Source organism: Coregonus lavaretus (genome assembly GCF_964263955.1).
Source record: "Coregonus lavaretus genome assembly, chromosome: 16".
Classification (NCBI taxonomy): Eukaryota; Metazoa; Chordata; class Actinopteri; order Salmoniformes; family Salmonidae; genus Coregonus; species Coregonus lavaretus.
In genome coordinates, this window is record NC_140003.1 from 11,440,462 (window position 1) to 11,460,428 (window position 19,967).

Genomic DNA, 19,967 nt, shown 5'->3' on the forward strand with positions numbered 1-19,967 from the left:
AATGTCTGAAATATTCTGAAGGTGTCTTTCCTGCCTCTCTCACACCGTCTTGAGGGTAATAAAGATTTAATGTATTCATTTTACTCTGGCAAAAATTGCAATCTATAATGACCTGACTTTTTTTTTTTTTTACTAGCCAGCAGCCTCATGATTTGAATATTAACCAGAGTCCCGCTCAACTCCGGGTAGTAACTAGTGGGAGAGGCATGCTTTGAATTATACAGGGATTACACACCTGTGAATGCAGAGATGCATGTTTTGAATTAATCCATATTATTAATTTGTTTATATTTTGCATACATGTTTTCCACGTTGCATTTTTATAGTATGTCAGGTGACTTCTCTTTGGTTTTTTATAATATTTAATGACTCATATAATGTACAATTTGAATCAATGGCAGACATGAAGATGGAATAGACAGAAAGTTAGCCTCTTGTTAGTGGAACAGATATTTATTGATCTGAATGTCAAATAGAGTAGGGTGAATTAGGAATAAGTGGGACACTTTTTGCATTTACTTCTTCTGTAACCTCTTACGACATCTATCCAGCATATTAGCCCAACACATGATACATTTCTGAAGTCCTCAAGATTTTTCCTAATCGCACAAAAAGGATAAATGTTGATATTATATTCACAGGAGGCATGACACCCATTTGTGTACACTGATCCAAAACCATATTTTCAGTTTGCATTTGGTAAACTGGGACAGCAGGTTAGATAAACTGGGATAGTCCTATTTGTACCCCAATGACAATTCAATTCAATTTTGTGTGATCAGGAAACACCCTATCATGTGTTGGGCTAATATGTTGGATAGATGTCGAAAGAGGTTATAGAAGACATAAATGCAAAAAGTTCTGCTTGGTTCTATTGGTGCCAAAGATTAACAGGATAACAGTACTAAAAGAACCAGAGCCCTGCCTAACCTAAGTACAGGAGGTCCCTAATGTAAACTGGATCTCTTTCCATTGTCCTCTGTAGCTCAGCTGGTAGAGCACGGCGCTTGTAACGCCAAGGTAGTGGGTTCGATCCCCAGGACCACCCATACACAAAATAATGTATGCACGCATGACTGTAAGTCGCTTTGGATAAAAGCGTCTGCTAAATGGCATATTATTATTATTATAAAAGCCTATGAGATTATCCCACTTTAGCTACTCCATGATGTCCTACTTTAGCTAGCTATGAAGTGGGACAAAATAAATGACTGAATTACAAAACGTTTTTATTAAAACGGTCTTTATTTAAGCTATTTTTATTTTGATGTACCAGAACATATGTACAATCTACATCACAATTTTGCATAGTGCATTATTTAACAGGGTGAGCTCCCTGTTTGAAGCTTGCTCTGCCCCCCTCTATGATGTCACACCAACGAAGTGATGTGATTTTGATCATGTGGTTTCTCTGCAAGGGCTCAGTAACAATAGTTTTGATTTTCACTTGTCAGACCAAGAAATAAACGCATCAGGATGAAGCTGTCCCAGTTTATGTGATATCCCACTTTTTCTGAATTCACCCTATGTTATAAAACTACCTGATCGGTGTGTTCCGCCTATGTATAGAGTTCAGTTCCTCCTTTCACCTTTGTTTGGGGTAAACTGCAATGCCTGAACTTCAGAAGCTGCATGCTGCCTGTGCCTGTGTCAGGTCTCAATGTATTATGTTCAGTCTAAAGCTATTTAGCAGCTTTGGCGTGGAAAGGCATGGAGATTAGAAAGAGGGTGGATAGTTGATTATTTAGCATTCTGTTTGGTTCTCCCCACCATGCCTGGAGTTGCTTAGAAGACTTTAAAGGCCTGTCGGAATCTCTTTAATGTAGGGTTCTACTCCATCCTAGGGTACCTCCATTGCTTTTTACCACATCAGCCCGGCCACGTTCCCATAATCTCCATTGGTAATGAGATCTAGAAGATTCAGGGCAATGTTTTCTCCACAGAGATGCCCTCTGCAGAAAGGAATACTTATTTTCACAGGATATTGTGGCATTTTGAGGGGGTGGAGGTAAAATACTGGTAAAAAAAGTACAAAAAAATCATTATTTTAATGCATGTACTATTAAGCTTCTTGGGTTTTACATCAAATATGTAAAAATGAGTCATACAGTATAATTCTGAATTGATATTGATATTGATTACTGCATTGTTGGGTTTAGAGCTTGCAAGAAAGGCATTGCACTGTACGTGTGCACGTGACATTAAAACTTAAAACTTAATAATATTATGTTTTAAGTTTCAAGTTTTAATATGTATGTTTACAGGAATATTATATATGTTTACAGGAATACAGTCCACCCCCCAAATTCAACCCAAGTTTTATATTATGTCATGTGAATAGTGACCAATGCAGAACACAGAAAATATCCTAAATGAACAGATGGATATGTATTTAATATTCCATCCATCAACATAACAATCAGTTCCAGTCCTTTTGATGTATTAATGTTCACATCTTTTAGCACAAGAAATATACAATTCTATACAGACAACATAACAGATTTTCCACATATAAAGTGTGTTCAGGGACCTATCTGGTGATCCACACAAATTTAGTGAGCTTGCCTCAACACGTCATAAGGGACACTGGCAGTACAGAAGATGTGGCCGATATTCTACAGAATTGGCCAAGAGATGGAAAAGATATTCAACCTCAAGGGATCCTCAAACATTAGCCCATAATGAGAAAGGAGATGTGTAGAAATTGGTTGGTTTTCAGTCGGACATGTGGCTGTGCAGCTAAAGGCACAGGTTTATTTCCTCGAACTACATCCTCCAGAATGGAAAAAAGTCCATGTGATAATGGATGTTGTTGTCCTTGATTGCATTTGCGGTTCATATCTCATTATCGATGTGTTGCGTTAGAACTCTCTCCAAATGAACAAACACTTTCCTCTCTTATTATCTGCATCATTTTGTAATAGCATTGCATGGCATTGATTGTGTAAATCTACTTAAAAAGAGGCAGATGTAATTGCGTGGATTGAGTATGCCAAGGAGTTGACTATCTGTTAACCCCTTAGACATGTCTTTATGTGACCAGCTCTAACATAAGGCTTAATGCTGCCTCCTTAGAGAGGGTGCTAGGTCATTACATTTACATTTTAAGTCATTTAGCAGACGCTCTTATCTAGAGCGACTTACAGTTAGTGAGTGCATACATACATGATTGGTGTGTGTGAAATGTAATACATTATTCCAACCCTGTGCATCTCAAACAGGGAGCGGCTAGACATATCTTCACCTTTCCCTCTTTGGCGTTGTCCTTTGTTGCTCTCTTTTGTAACTTCACTTTCTTTTCAACAACAACATCCCTCTACTTAACTTAGCTCCACTCTCCTGCTGTCCATTCACCAGCCTTCTAAACCACAGCCTCCCATCCCAATGGAGTCCTAATGCAGTGTCTCCCCTGAGGGAAGTCAATCAAAGTCTCCCTGCAGTAAGTCATTTCTCCAGCCCTAACTGATCATTTTCCCTCTAATATCCCAGGCCCGGCTTCACACCGGCTGATCAATGTTGTTGAAAATAGTGGACTGTCCATTCTGTCTGGGAGCAGTGGGAAGTGAAAAACGTACTAAATGAATGACTTTGTAAAGGGAGGTGGGAAGGCTTGTATAACCCACGGTTCCCTCTCAAAACACATTCCCGTCAGCCTCATCACAACTAAATTAGCAATTCAAAGTGCGGCCCGGGGGTTGCGAGTGTTTATGTGGATGCCCAGTGCAATGAAGGTTCACATTTGTATCCTGTCACTGCTCTGTTACTCACTTGGCACTGAAGTTAGGAGGCAGCTCTAATTTTAAACCTCAAACACTTCTACAGTGGCCAGTTACTGACAATCCCTAAAAATAAAGGATATAAGATTTTCCTATCATGAGTATGTTTCTCTCTCATCGTCTCCACTCCCAATGATATAAGGTTCTCCTATAGTGAGAGTATTATTTTCTCATTGTTTCTTCTCAAACCATTAAAATGCGTCCATCAGAGAAATAGTATTTTTTTATTTTTTTATTTAAGTGCCCTTCGTGAAAGTTGCGAGGTTTGCCACTTTGCACTCCCAGTAAATTATGTGGGAGTTTTTCTTCATCATCTTAAACTGTGACATGATACGGGATCGATAATCCTAATTAGCACATCTATAGCAACCCAAAGTAGTCATCAGAGTTTGAGATTACATTTTCAACCTCACTGATCAATTGGCCGTTTGAAGTGTCTTACTTAATAATGCTACAGTAACTCTTACTCTGCAACTTGCTAATGAAGGCTCCTGAGTCTCCCAGGGACATGTGTAGGTTCAGCCCTATCCCACTGCTTCCCACTGCTTCTTTTTGCGGTGCATCAGCGGCATCCACTGTGGTCTTTAGGAAGACGTGAAAACTTGCTATCTTATCTTGAATATTTTTAACCTACTTATATACTGTATACATATATATTTATAAAACGGGTTGTTTAGATCCTGGAGGCTGATTGGTTGATAGCAGGGAGTTATTCACCACAATCCCCACATTCTCCGGGTAATGCCTGTTAACAGTTCCATTAGATTTATCAATGCGCCTCCACTGTCCCACAGCCCAGCCAGTCAATTTATGAACTTAATCTCCCCTGGAAAAAAGCGTATAAATCAAATCAAATATTTTATTAGTCGCATACACATATTTAGCAGATGTTATTGCGTGTTTAGCGAAATGCTTGTGTTCCTAGTTCCAACACTGCAGAAATATCTAACAATACACAACAATACACAGACACAAAAAAAATAAAAAATATTAGGACGAGCAATGTCAGAGTCCGGAGTATAAATGTATATATACAGTGCATTCTGAAAGTATTCAGACCGCTTTACTTTTTCCAAATTTTGTTACGTTACAACCTTATTCTAAAATTTATTAAACCATATTTTCCCCTCATCAATCTACACACTATACCCCATAATTACAAAGCAAAAACCGGTTTTTAGACATTTTTTTGCAAAAAATAAAAAAACGGAAATATTACATTTACATAAGTATTCAGACCACTTTGTTGAAGCACCTTTGGCAGCGATTACAGCCTTGAGTCTTCTTGGGTATGATGCTACAAGTTCATCTTTCCCTCTATCATGACTAGTCTCCCAGTCTCTGCCGCTGAAAAGCATCCCCACAGCATGATGCTGTCACCACCTTGCTTCAGTGTAGGGATGGTATTGGCCAAATGATGAGCTGTGCCTGGTTTCCCCCAGATGTGACGCTTGGCATTCAAGCCAAAGAGTTCAATCTTGGTTACATCAGACCAGAGAATCTTGTTTCTCATGATCTGAGAATATTTTAGGTGCCTTTTGACAAACTCCTTTTATTGAGGAGTGGCTTCCGTCTGGCCAATCTACCATAAAGGCCTGTTTGGTGGAGTGCTGCAGAGATGGTTATACTTCTGGAAGGTTCTCCCATCTCCACAGAGGAACTCTGGATCTCTGTCAGAGTGACCATCGGGTTCTTGGTCACCTCCCTGACCAAGGCTCTTCTCCCCCGATTGCTCAGGCGACCAGCTCTAGGAAGAGTCTTGTTGGTTCCAAACTTCTTCAATCTAAGAATGATGGAGGCCACTGTGTTCTTGGGGACCTTCAATGCTGCAGACATTTTTGGTACCCTTCCCCAGATCTATGCCTTGACACAATCCTGTCTCGGAGCTCTATGGACAATTCCGTCAACCTCATGGCTTGGTTTTTGCTCTGACATGCACTGTCAACTGTGGGACCTAAAATAGACAGTTGTGTGCCTTTCCAAATCAATTGAATTTACCACAGGTGGACTCCAATCAAGGATGATCAATGGAAACAGGATGCACCTGAGCTCAATTTCGAGTCTCATAGCAAAGGGTCTGAATACTTATGTAAATAAGGTATTTATCTTTATTTATTTTTTATATATTTGCAAAAAGTTCTAAAAACCAGTTTTTGCTTTGTCATTATGGGGTATTGTGTGTAGATTTCTGAGATAAAAATGTATTTAATCAATTTTAGAATAAGGCTGTAACGTAACAAAATGTGGAAAAAGTGAAGGGATCTGAATACTTTCCGAATGCACTGTATATTTATACAGCTGTGTAAAAAATTAAGAGACCACTGCACATTTTTCTACATGTATGACAGCCATTCCATTCCAGTGTCTGTAGAATTCCAACACAGGCACACCTCATTCTACTGAATTAGATACTGATTAGGTGATCACATGAACCAAATCTTATTTAACGAGGAAAGGTATAAGAACCACTGCTGTGGTCATCACTATACTCTTGCAATAGGACCAGCTGGATGGCAAAAACAGTGCTAATAGTACCTCCAAAGTAATATTAATCAAAAAATAACTATTGACCATGCCAAAAGAGATGAAAAGGAAAGTTTCGAGTGAGGAAAAGAAGGGTTCTATTCTGGCTTTACTGGCAGAGGGATACAGTGAGCGTCAGGTTGCTTCCATCCTTAAAATTTCAAAGGCCGCGGTTCATAAGAACAAGGTCAATCAGCAGACATTGGGGACAACAAAGCTACAGACCGGCAGAGGGCGAAAACAACTCTGTATTGACCGGGATGACCGCCAACTCATTCGAATGTCACTCAAAAACTGTAGGATTACATCAAGTGACCTACAAAAAGAATGGCAAATGGCAGCTGGGGTGAAGTGCACGGCGAGGACGGTTCGAAACAGGCTCCTAGGGGCAGGGCTGAAGTCGTGCAAAGCTAGATAAAAGCCCTTCATCAATGAGAAGCAAAGAAGAGCCAGGCTGAGGTTTGCAAAAGACCATAAGGATTGGACCGTAGAGGACTGGAGTAAGGTCATCTTCTCTGATGAGTCCAATTTTCAGCTTTGCCCAACACTTGGTCGTCTAATGGTTAGACGGAGACCTGGAGAGGCCTACAAGCCAAAGTGTCTCGCACCCACTGTGAAATTTGTTGGAGGATCGGTGATGATCTGGGGGTGCTTCAGCAAGGCTGGAACCGGGCAGATTTGTCTTTGTGAAGGACGCATGAATCAAGCCACGTACAAGGTTGTCCTGGAAGAAAACTTGCTTCCTTTTTGAATAGCTGAATCATTGGACATTAACACCGGATCGCAACTAGCTAGCCACAACCGAATGGACGTTGCTGTTGGCTAATCACCACTGCCCCCGAAGCAAGCACCAGTTACCCTTGAGCTAGCCTCGAGCCAGGCCCATATCCCGGCTATCTACCTCTCTGTCTACCGGACGGGAGTAGCCAGCTAACTAGCTACTTACTATTAGCCACCGTTAGCGGTTTTTCACCAATGTCCGTGGCCTGCACTACCTACCAGCCAACTCTAGCCTGGACTATTATCGGCCTGTCTGCACTGTCTGCACAGCGCGTTATCGACCCAGAACATATCGTTTTTTCTGCCGGAATCACTGAATCACTGGACCTTTAACACCGGATCATCGCAACTAGCTAACTGCAACCAAATTGATGTTGTTGTTGGCTAATCAGCCTTGAGCTAGCCTCGAGTCAGGCCCATCTCCCGGCTATCTACCTCTCTGTCAACCGGACGGGACCTCCTAGAGTCGACATGGAGCCCCGCCGATCCATCACGACTGGTCTGCCGACGTAATCATCTGTGGTTTCAACAGGCTTCCCATTGCGACGACCACAAAGATCCATCTGCTAGCCCCGGCCCGCTAGCACATGCAAACAACAGCCGTGCTTCCTGCTAGCCTGTGCTGTAGCACCAATTCGAACTGCTCTCGGACTCACATATTGCTGTTCACTGGACCTTATGTTCACTCAGCTGCAAAGCTGATGCCTGTTGGACTGTTCCTTTACACGGTACCCTGTCCTGTTTATCTGTTTAGCCTCAGCCCAAACCTTCATCGCCATTACCAGTTGTTGTCTTAGCTCTCTCGAATAACACCTGTGATTGCTTTATGCCTCTCTCCCATGTCAATATCCCTTGCCTATTGCTGTTCCAGTTAGTTGTTATTATACAATTTCACTGTAGAGCCCCAAGTCCCTCTCAAACTGCCTCAAATAGCTCCTTTGTTCCACCCCCCATACACGCGGAGACCGGCTCAATCGGTGCCTCCAATGATGCTATCTCTTTCATTGTTACCCAACGTTTAGGTTTACCTCCACTGTACTCATATCCTTCCATATCCTTGTCTGTACATAATGCCCTGAATCTATTCTACAACGCCCGGAAATCTGCCCCCTTTATTCTCTGTACCCAACGCACTAGAAGACCAGTTCTTACAGCCTTTAGCCGTATCCTTATTCTTGTCCTGCTCTGTTCCTCTGGTGAGGTAGAGGTTAACCCAGGCCCTGCAGCCCCCAGTATCACTCCTACTCCCCAGGAGCTATCATTTGTTGACTTCTGTAACCGTAAAAGCATTGTTTTTTTGCATGTTAACATCAGAAGCCTCCTCCCTAAATTTGAGTTATTCACTGCGTTAGCACACTCCGCCAACCCTGATGTTCTAGCAGTGTCTGAATCCTGGCTTAGGAAGGCCACCAAAAATTCAGACATTTCCATCCCCAACTACAACATTTTCCGTCTAGATAGAACTGCCAAAGGGGATGGAGTTGCAATCTACTGTAGAGATAGCCTGCAGAGCTCTATCATACTATCCAGGTCTGTGCCCAAACAGTTTGAGCTCCTACTTCTAAAAATCCACCTTTCCAGAAATAAGTATCTCACTGTTGCCGCTTGCTACAGACCCCCCTCAGCCCCCAGCTGTGCCCTGGACACCATATGTGAATTGATTGCCCCCCATCTATCCTCAGAGTTCGTACTGCTTGGTGACCTAAACTGGGATATGCTTAACACCCCGGCCATCCTACAATCCAAACTAGATGCCCTCAATCTCACACAAATTATCAAGGAACCTATCAGGTACAACCCTAAATCTGTAAACATGGGCACCCTTATAGATATCATCCTGACTAACTTACCCTCTAAATACACCTCCGCTGTCTTCAACCAGGATCTCAGCGATCACTGCCTTATTGCCTGCGTCCGTAACGGGTCCGCGGTCAAACGACCACCCGTCATCACTGTCAAACGCTCCCTAAAACAATTTAGCGAGCAGGCCTTACTAATTGACCTGGCCCAGGTATCCTGGATGCATATCGATCTCATTCCGTCAGTAGAGGATGCCTGGTTGTTCTTTAAAGTGGTTTCCTCTCAATCTTAAATAAGCATGCCCCATTCATAAAATTCAGAACTAAGAACAGATATAGCCCCTGGTTCTCCTCAGACTTGACTGCCCTTGACCAGCACAAAAACATCCTGTGGCGTACTGCATTAGCATCGAATAGCCCCCACGATATGCAACTTTTCAGGGAAGTTAGGAACCAATATACACAAGCAGTTAGGAAAGCAAAGGCTAGCTTTTTCAAACAGAAATTTGCATCCTGTAGCACTAACTCCAAAAGGTTTTGGGACACTGTAAAGTCCATGGAGAATAAGAGCACCTCCTCCCAGCTGCCCACTGCACTGAGGCTAGGAAACACTATCACCACCGATAAATCTACAACAATCGAGAATTTCAACAAGCATTTTGCTACGGCTGGCCATGCTTTCCACCTGGCTACCACTACCCCGGCAACCAGCTCTGCACCCTCCGCTGCAACTTGCCCATGCCCCCCCCCCCCCCGCTAGCTAGCTAGCTTTGTTGGTCCAAGTAGTGGGTTAGCTAGCCTCGTGCTTCGCCGGGGTCCGCCGAATACAATACTTACCTACAATAATTACCTACAATAACCTACAATAACCTACAATAACTACCTAAGTAAACTACCTATAATACCTAACTACAATACCTACCTACAATCTAAATACATGGTTTAAGCTTTACTCAACACCATATAAGAAGCCAAGCTTACCTCCTGCTAGAGAAAACACAACCTCTCCCGAACACAGTTGTCCTGAACACCATACCTACTGTGAAGCATGGGGGTGGAAACATCATGCTTTGGGGCTGTTTTTCTGCAAAGGGACCAGGACGACTGATCCGTGTAAAGGAAAGAATGAATGGGCCATGTATTGTGAGATTTTGAGTGAAAACCTCCTTCCATCAGCAAGGGCATTGAAGATGAAAGGTGGCTGGGTCTTTCAGCATGACAATGATCCCTAACACACCGCCCGGGCAATGAAGGAGTGGCTTCGTAAGAAGCATTTCAAGGTCCTGAAGTGGCCTAGCCAGTCTCCAGATCTCAACCCCATAGAAAATCTTTGGAGGGAGTTGAAAGTCCGTGTTGCACAGCGACAGCCCCAAAACATCACTGCTCTAGAGGAGATCTGCATGGAGGAATGGGCCAAAATACCAGCAACAGTGTGTGAAAACCTTGTGAAGACTTACAGAAAACGTTTGACCTGTGTCATTGCCAACAAAGTGTATAACAAAGTATTGAGAAACTTTTGTTATTGACCAAATACTTACAGTGAGGGAAAAAAGTATTTGATCCCCTGCTGATTTTGTACTTTTGCCCACTGACAAAGACATGATCAGTCTATAATTTTAATGGTAGGTTTATTTGAACAGTGAGAGACAGAATAACAACAAAAAAATCCAGAAAAACACATGTCAAAAATGTTATACATTAATTTGCATTTTAATGAGGGAAATAAGTATTTGACCCCTCTGCAAAACATGACTTAGTTTTGGTGGCAAAACCCTTGTTGGCAATCACAGAGGTCAGACGTTTCCATCAGGTTTGCACACATCTCAGGAGGGATTTTGTCCCACTCCTCTTTGCAGATCTTCTCCAAGTCATTAAGGTTTCGAGCCTGACGTTTGGCAACTCGAACCTTCAGCTCCCTCCACAGATTTTCTATGGGATTAAGGTCTGGAGACTGGCTAGGCCACTCCAGGACCTTAATTTGCTTCTTCTTGAGCCACTCTTTTGTTGCCTTGGCCGTGTGATTTGGGTCATTGTCATGCTGGAATACCCATCCACGACCCATTTTCAATGCCCTGGCTGAAGGAGGTTCTCACCCAAGATTTGACGGTACATGGCCCCGTCCATTGTCCCTTTGATGCGGTGAAGTTGTCCTGTCCCCTTAGCAGAAAAACACCCCCAAAGCATAATGTTTCCACCTCCATGTTTGACAGTGGGGATGGTGTTCTTGGGGTCATAGGCAGCATTCCTCCTCCTCCAAACACAGCGAGTTGAGTTGATGCCAAAGAGCTTGATTTTGGTCTCATCTGACCACAACACTTTCACCCAGTTCTCCTCTGAATCATTCAGATGTTCATTGGCAAACTTCAGACGGGCATGTATATGTGCTTTCTTGAGCAGGGGGACCTTGCGGGCGCTGCAGGATTTCAGTCCTTCACGGCGTAGTGTGTTACCAACAGTTTTCTTGGTGACTATGGTCCCAGCTACGTTGAGATCATTGACAAGATCCTCCCGTGTAGTTCTGGGCTGATTCCTCACCGTTCTCATGATCATTGCAACTCCACGAGGTGAGATCTTGCATGGAGCCCCAGGCCGAGGGAGATTGACAGGTCTTTTGTGTTTCTTCAATTTCTTTGTTGTTATTCTGTCTCTCACTGTTCAAATAAACCTACCATTAAAATTGTAGACTGATCATTTCTTTGTCAGTGGGCAAACGTACAAAATGAGCAGGGGATCAAATACTTTTTTCCCTCACTGTATTTTCCACCATAATTTGCAAATAAATTCATTAAAAATCCTACAATGTGATTTTCTGGAATTTTTTTTCTCATTTTGTCTGTCATAGTTGACGTGTACCTATGATGAAAATTACAGGCCTCTCTCATCTTTTTAAGTGGGAGAACTTGCACAATTGGTGGCTGACTAAATCCTTTTTTTCCCCCACTGTACATATGAAGTGGGTAAAACAGTATGTAAACATCATTAAAGTGACCAGTGTTCCATTATTAATATGACCAGTGTTCCATGTCGATGTACATACAGTGCCTTGCAAAAGTATTCAACCCCCTTGGCGTTTTTCCTATTTTGTTGCATTACAACCTGTAATTTAAAAATGATTTTTATTTGGATTGAATTTAATGGACATACACAAAATAGTCCAAATTGGTGAAGTGAAATGAAAACAATAACTTGTTTAAAAAAATTCGAAAAATAAAATAAAGGAAAAATATGTATTCACCCCCTTTGCAATGAAGCCCCTAAATAAGATCTGGTTCAACCAATTACCTTCAGAAGTCACATAATTAGTTAAATAAAGTCCACCTGTGTGCAATCTAAGTGTCACATGACCTGTCACATGATCTCAGTGTATATACAACTGTTCTGAAAGGCCCCAGAGTCTGCAACACCACTAAGCAAGGGGCACCACCAAGCAAGCGACACCATGAAGACCAAGGAGCTCTCCAAACAGGTCAGGGACAACGTTGTGGAGAAGTACAGATCAGGGTTGGGTTAATTTTTTAAAATCCGAAACGTTGAACATCCCACGGAGCACCATTAAATCCATTATTAAAAAATTGAAAGAATATGGCACCACAACAAACCTGCCAAGAGAGGGCCGCCCACCAAAACTCACGGACCAGGCAAGGAGGGCATTAATCAGAGGCAAAAAGAGACCAAAGCTAACCATGAAAGGTGCTGCAAAGCTCCACAGCGGAGATTGGAGTATCTGTCCATAGGACCACTTTAAGCCGTACACTCCACAGAGCTGGGCTTTACGGAAGAGTGGCCAGAAAAAAAGCCATTGCTTAAAGAAAAAAATAAGCAAACACATTTGGTGTTCGCCAAAAGCCATGTGGGAGACTCCCCAAACATATGGAAGAAGGTACTCTGGTCAGATGAGACAACAATTGAGCTTTTTGGCCATCAAGGAAACGCTATGTCTGGCGCAAACCCAACACCTCTCATCACCCCGAGAACACCATCCCCACAGTGAAGCATGGTGGTGGCAGCATCATGCTGTGGGGATGTTTTTCATCGGCAGGGACTGGGAAACTGGTCAGAATTGAAGGAATGATGGATGGCGCTAAATACAGGGAAATTCTTGAGGGAAACCTGTTTCAGTCTTCCAGAGATTTGAGACTGGGACGGAGGTTCGCCTTCCAGAAGGACAATGACCCTAAGTATACTGCTAAAGCAACACTCGGGTGGTTTAAGGGGAAACATTTAAATGTCTTGGAATGGCCTAGTCAAAGCCCAGACCTCAATCCAATTGAGAATCTGTGGTATGACTTAAAGATGGCTGTACACCAGCGGAACCCATCCAACTTGAAGGAGCTGGAGCAGTTTTGCCTTGGAGAATGGGCAAAAATCCCAGTGGCCTGATGTGCCAAGCTTATAGAGACATACCCTAAGAGGCTTGCAGCTGTAATTGCTGCGGGGGGGGGGGGGGGTGAATAGATATGCATGCTCAAGTTTTCAGTTTTTTTGTCATATTTCTTGTTTGTTTCGCAATAAAAAATATTTTGCATCTTCAAAGTGGTAGGCATGTTGTGTAAATCAAATTATACAAACCCCCCAAAAATCCGTTTTAATTCCAGGTTGTAAGGCAACAAAATGCCAAGGGGGGTGAATACTTTCGCAAGCCATTGTAGGCAGCAGCCTCTAAGGTGCAGGGTTGAGTAACCAGGTGGTAGCCAGCTAGTGACAGTGACTAATGTTCAGGGCAGGGTACTGGGCGGGGGCCGGCTATTGGTGACTTTTTAACAGTCTGATGGCCTTGAGACAGAAGCTGTTTTTTATTTTCTCAGTCCCAGCTTTGATGCACCTGTACTGACCTCACCTTCTGGACGGTAGCGGGGTGAACAGGCCGTGGCTCAAGTGGCTGAGGTCCTTGATGATCTTTTTGGGTTTCCTGTGACACTGGTTGCTGTACATGTCCTGGAGGGCAGGCAGTGTTGGGCAGACTGCACCACCCTCTGGAGAGTCCTTCGGTTGCGGACGGTGCAGTTGCCGTACCAGGCGGTGATCACCCCGAGAACACCATCCCCACAGTGAAGCATGGTGGAGGTCAGGCAGTGTTCGGCAGACTGCACCACCCTCTGGAGAGTCCTTCGGTTGCGGACAGTGCAGTTGCCGTACCAGGCGGTGATACAGCCCAACAGGATGCTCTCAATAGTGCATCTGTAAAAGTTTATGAGGGTCTTAGGGGTCAAGCCAAATTTATTCTGTCTCCTGAGGTTGAAGAGCTGCTGTTGCGCCTTCTTCAGCACACTGTCTGTGTGGGTGGACCATTTCAGATTGTCAGTGATGTGTATGCCGAGGAACTTTAAGATTTTTACCTTCTCCACTGCGGATGTGGATGGGGGCGTACTCCCTGTGCTGTCTCCTGAAGTCCACGATCAGCTCCTTAATTTTGTTAATGTTGAGGGAGAGGTTATTTTCCAACTCAAATGATTGAGTTGGAGACATGCGTGGCCACGCAGTCATGGGTGAACAGGGAGTACAGGAGGGGGCTGAGCAAGCACCCTTGTGGGGCCTCTTGTCACTGGTGCTGTAGGTGGGTGTGGTGCAGGAATCAAGCGCAGGACGCAGAAACTAAGTCCAAAAGACTTTAGTGAAAATTCACTTAGTACACGAGCTCAACAAGCCCGGAGGCGAAATAAAGGCGCACACAGGCGTCAAACAAAAGGCGCACTAACATGTGCGAAAAACCCTCTCCAAAACAATGGAGGGAAACACGTAGCACAGAACACCAAACAGAAGCGCAATCACACACAACACCTGACACACACAACGAGAACTAAATAGGACACTAATGAACACTAACTGGAAACAGGTGTACAACATCAAGACAAAACCAAACGAACATGAAACATACAACGGTGGCAGCTAGTACTCCGGGGACGACGACCGCCGAAGCCTGCCCGAGCAAGGAGGAGGAGCAGCCTCGGCCGAAGCCGTGACAGTACCCCCCCCTTGACACGCGGCTCCAGCCGTGCGCCGACCCCGGCCTCGGGGACGACCAGGAGGACGCGGAGCAGGGCGCGCGGGATGCCCCCGGTGGAACTCCGACAGGAGAGACGGGTCTAGGATGTCCCTCCGCGGTACCCGGCACCGTTCCTCCGGGCCGTACCCCTCCCACTCCACGAGATACTGGAGACCCCCCATCCGACGTCTCGAGTCCAAGATGGACCGAACGGTGTACGCCGGAGCCCCCTCGATGTCCAGTGGGGGCGGAGGAGTCTCTCCTATCTCACCTTCCTGGAGTGGACCAGCTACCACCGGCCTGAGAAGAGTCACATGGAACGAGGGGTTAATATTCTTATATTCAATAGGCAGATGTAACCTATAACACACCTCGTTCAGTCTTCTCAGGACTTTAAAAGGCCCCACAAACCGCCGACCCAGCTTCCGGCAGGGCAGGCGGAGGGGCAGGTTTCTGGTCGAGAGCCAGACTCGATCTCCAGGTGCGTACACCGGCCCCTTACTGCGGTGGAGATCGGCGCTCGCCTTGTGTCGACGGATGGCCCGCTGCAGATGGACGTGTGCAGCATTCCACGTCTCCTCCGAGCGCCTCACCCAATCATCCACCGCAGGGGCCTCGATCTGGCTCTGCTGCCAAGGTGCCAGAACCGGCTGGTAACCTAACACACATTGGAAGGGGGTTAGGTTGGTAGAGGAGTGGCGGAGAGAGTTTTGGGCCATCTCCGCCCAGGGAATATACCGAGCTCACTCCTCCGGCCGGTCCTCAGACCTCAGAAACCTACCCACATCCTGGTTGACTCGTTCTACCTGCCCATTGCTCTCCGGGTGGTACCCCGAGGTAAGGCTCACCGAGACCCCCAAACGCTCCATGAACGCTCTCCAGACTCGGGAGGTAAACTGGGGGCCTCGATCAGACACTATATCCTCGGGTACCCCGTAATGCCGGAAGACGTGGGTAAATAGTGCCTCTGCGGTCTGTAGGGCAGTAGGAAGACCCGACATAGGGAGAAGACGACAGGCCTTAGAGAACCGGTCCACACGACCAGGATGGTGGTATTCCCCTGCGAGGGGGGAAGGTCTGTCACAAAATCCACTGAGAGGTGGGACCAGGGTCGTTGTGGAAAGGGCAGGGGTTGTAACCTACCCCTGGTCAAGTGTCTGGGCGCCTTACACTGGGCGCACACCGAGCAGGAGGAGACATAAACCCTCACATCCCTGGCTAACGTGGGCCACCAGTACTTAGTGCTAAGACAATGCACTGTCCGGCCAATACCCGGATGTCCAGAGGAGGGTGACGTGTGAGCCCGGTAAATGAGTCGATCCCGAACCTCGAGCGGAACGTACTTCCGACCCACAGGACACTGTGGAGGGCTAGGGTCGGCACGCAACGCCCGTTCGATTTCAGCATCGACCTCCCACACAACCGGTGCCACTAGACAAGACGCCGGTAGTATGGGAGTAGGCTCAACGGACCTCTCCTCCGTGTCATACCGCCGGGACAGAGCATCTGCCTTACCGTTCTGGGACCCAGGGATGTACGTGATTTTAAATACGAACCTGGCGAGAAACATACTCCATCGAGCCTGGCGAGGGTTCAGTCTCCTCGCTGCCCGGATGTACTCCAGGTTCCGATGGTCAGTCAAAATGAGGAAAGGGTGTTGAGCCCCCTCAAGCCAATGCCTCCACACCTTAAGGGCCTGAACTACAGCTAACAGCTCCCTGTCCCCGACGTCATAATTTCGCTCCGCCGGGCTGAGCTTTTTAGAGTAAAAAGCACAGGGGCGGAGTTTAGGTGGCGTGCCGGACCGTTGAGAGAGTACGGCCCCTACACCGGCCTCAGACGCGTCCACCTCGACCTGAAAGGGTAAGGCGGGATCCGGATGCGCCAGCACCGGAGCCGACGTAAACAGGTCCTTCAGTCTCCCAAAAGCCCTGTCCGCCTCAGCTGACCACTGCAGGTGCACCGGACCCCCTTTCAGAAGGGACGTTATGGGAGCTGCCACCTGTCCAAAACCCCGGATAAACCTCCGGTAGTAATTCGCAAAGCCCAAGAACTGCTGCACCTCTTTGACAGTGGTTGGGGTTTGCCAATTACGCACGGCTGACACACGGTCCACCTCCATTTTCACCCCTGACGCGGACAACCGATAACCCAAAAAGGAGACCGACTCCTGGAAAAACAGACATTTCTCTGCCTTGACATACAGGTCGTGCTCCAACAGCCTCCTCAATACACGACGCACCAGGGCTACATGCTCGGCTCGGGTAGACGAGTACACTAGAATGTCATCAATGTACACGACCACCCCTTGCCCCTGCATATCCCGGAAAATCTCATCCACGAAGGATTGGAAGACTGACGGAGCATTCATCAACCCGTATGGCATGACGAGATACTCGTAATGACCCGAGGTGGTACTAAACGCTGTTTTCCATTCGTCGCCCTCCCTAATGCGCACCAAGTTATACGCGCTCCGGAGATCCAGTTTTGTGAAAAACCGCGCTCCGTGCAATGACTCCGTCATGGTCGCAATCAGAGGGAGTGGATAACTGTATTTCACAGTAATCTGATTGAGACCACGGTAATCAATGCACGGGCGCAACCCTCCATCTTTTTTCTTCACAAAAAAGAAGCTCGAGGACGCAGGTGAAGTGGAGGGCCGTATGTATCCCTGTCTCTCGGATTCGGCTATGTAAGTCTCCATAGCTTTTCTCTCCTCTTGAGACAAAGGATACACGTGGCTCCGTGGGAGCGCTGCTCCTGCCTGGAGGTCTATCGCACAATCCCCCTGTCTGTGAGGAGGCAACTGCGTCGCCCTAGCTTTACTAAACACAATAGCCAAATCCCCATATTCAGGCGGAATGTGCAATGCGGGCACTTGGTTTGGACTTTCCACCGAAGTCGCCCCCACGGAAACACCCAGACATCGCCCCTCACACTGAGCAGACCACCCATTGAGAGCTCTCTGTTGCCACGAAATGGCAGGGTTATGGGTACTTAACCAGGGAATTCCCAGCACCACCGGGTACGCAGGAGAGTCGATCAGATATAGCTGTATAGTCTCCTCATGACCCCCTTGCGCACACATCCTAAGTGGCGCTGTGATTTCCCTAATCAACCCCGACCCCAACGGGCGGCTATCTAACGCATGAACGGGAAAAGGCTTGTCAACAGGCAGGAGGGGAATCCCTAAATCTAAACAAAACTTCCGATCAACAAAATTCCCAGCTGCACCTGAATCTACTAGCGCCTTATGCTGGGAATGAGGTGCAACCTGTGGAAAACGAACAGGTATACAAAAGTGCGCAACAGAGAGCTCTGGGTAAGTGGGGCGTCTACTCACCTGGGAATGCTCCCCAGTGCGTGGCCTGTTGTCTCCTCCTCCTGGAGACCCTCCCCAGCACCTGGCCGCAGTGTGCCCTCCACGACCGCAATTGGTGCAGGGGACAGGCCCCCTCGGGCTCCTTCTCCTCCTTTCTCTAGAGCCAGCACCCCCGAGCTCAATAGGGCTCGGCTCGGAGGTGCTGGAGGGTGGAATGGACGGACCCCACTCGGGACGTCCACGGGTGGCCAGCAGGGTGTCCAGACGGATGGACATGTCGACCAACTGGTCGAAGGTGAAATTGGTGTCCCTGCAGGCCAACTCACGTTGAACGTCCTCCCGTAGGCTACATCGAAAATGATCGATGAGGGCCCGTTCATTCCACCCTGCGTCTGCCGCTAGAGTCCGGAACTCCAGAGCGAACGCCTGTGCGCTCCTCCTCCCCTGTCTAAGGTAGAATAGACGCTCCCCCGCCGCTTTGCCCTCAGGTGGATGGTCGAACACGGCCTTGAAGCGACGGGAGAACTCCGCGTAGGAGATGGTGGTGGCGTCTATCCTCCTCCACTCGGCGTTGGCCCATTCCAACGCCTTGCCCGTGAGACAGGAGATGAGGGCGGAAACGCTCTCGTGTCCCGAGGGCACCGGGTGTACAGTGGCCAGGTAGAGCTCCACCTGCAGGAGGAACCCCTGACACCTGGCAGCTGTGCCGTCATACGCCCTCGGGAGCGAGAGCCGAATCCCACTGGGTTCCGGACCTGGGACTGGTGGACCGACCGATGGTGGTGGCAAGGTAGGTGGAGGTGTGGGTACCCCTCTGGACTCCCATCGGTGCAAGGTGTTGATGACATCCTGTAGAGCGGTCCCCAGTTGTCTGATCTGGTCATCCTGGCCGCGGACGTGCTCCTCCAGCGACTCAGGTGTGGCTGTTGCTCCTGCTGATTCCATTTATAAGGTGTGTGATTCTGTCACGGGTGCTGTAGGTGGGTGTGGTGCAGGAATCAAGCGCAGGATGCAGAAACTAAGTCCAAAAGACTTTAGCGAAAATTCACTTAGTACACGAGCTCAACAAGCCCGGAGGCGAAATAAAGGCGCACACAGGCGTCAAACAAAAGGCGCACTAACATGTGCGAAAAACCCTCTCCAAAACAACGGAGGGAAACACGTAGCACAGAACACCAAACAGAAGCGCAATCACACACAACACCTGACACACACAATGAGAACTAAATAGGACACTAATGAACACTAACTGGAAACAGGTGTACAACATCAAGACAAAACCAAACGAACATGAAACATACAACGGTGGCAGCTAGTACTCCGGGGACGACGACCGCCGAAGCCTGCCCGAGCAAGGAGGAGGAGCAGCCTCGGCCGAAACCGTGACACCTCTGTGTTGAGGTTAAGCATAATGGAGGTGTTGTTACATTTACATTTACATCATTTAGCAGACGCTCTTATCCAGAGCGACTTACAAATTGGTGCATTCACCTTATAGCCAGTGGGATAACCACTTTACACTTTTTTTTTTTTGGGGGGGGGGGGGTGCGGTAAGGGGGGTGTAGAAGGATTACTTTATACTATCCCAGGTATTCCTTAAATAGGTGGGGTTTCAAGTGTCTCCGGAAGGTGGTGAGTGACTCCGCTGTCCTAGCGTCGTGAGGGAGCTTGTTCCACCATTGGGGTGCCAGAGCAGCGAACAGTTTTGACTGGGCTGAGTGGGAACTGTGCTTCCGCAGAGGTAGGGGGGCCAGCAGGCCAGATGTGGATGAACGCAATGCCCT

At 46.9% G+C, this 19,967-nt stretch overlaps 1 protein-coding gene across 1 annotated transcript in view; it reads left to right on the plus strand.

Annotated features, from left to right (window-relative positions):
- Positions 1-19,967, plus strand: part of LOC311143639 (acid-sensing ion channel 4-A-like) — a gene marked incomplete at its 3' end in the record, with an annotated part of 148,064 nt that overhangs the window by 26,652 nt on the left and 101,445 nt on the right. The window lies entirely within an intron of this gene.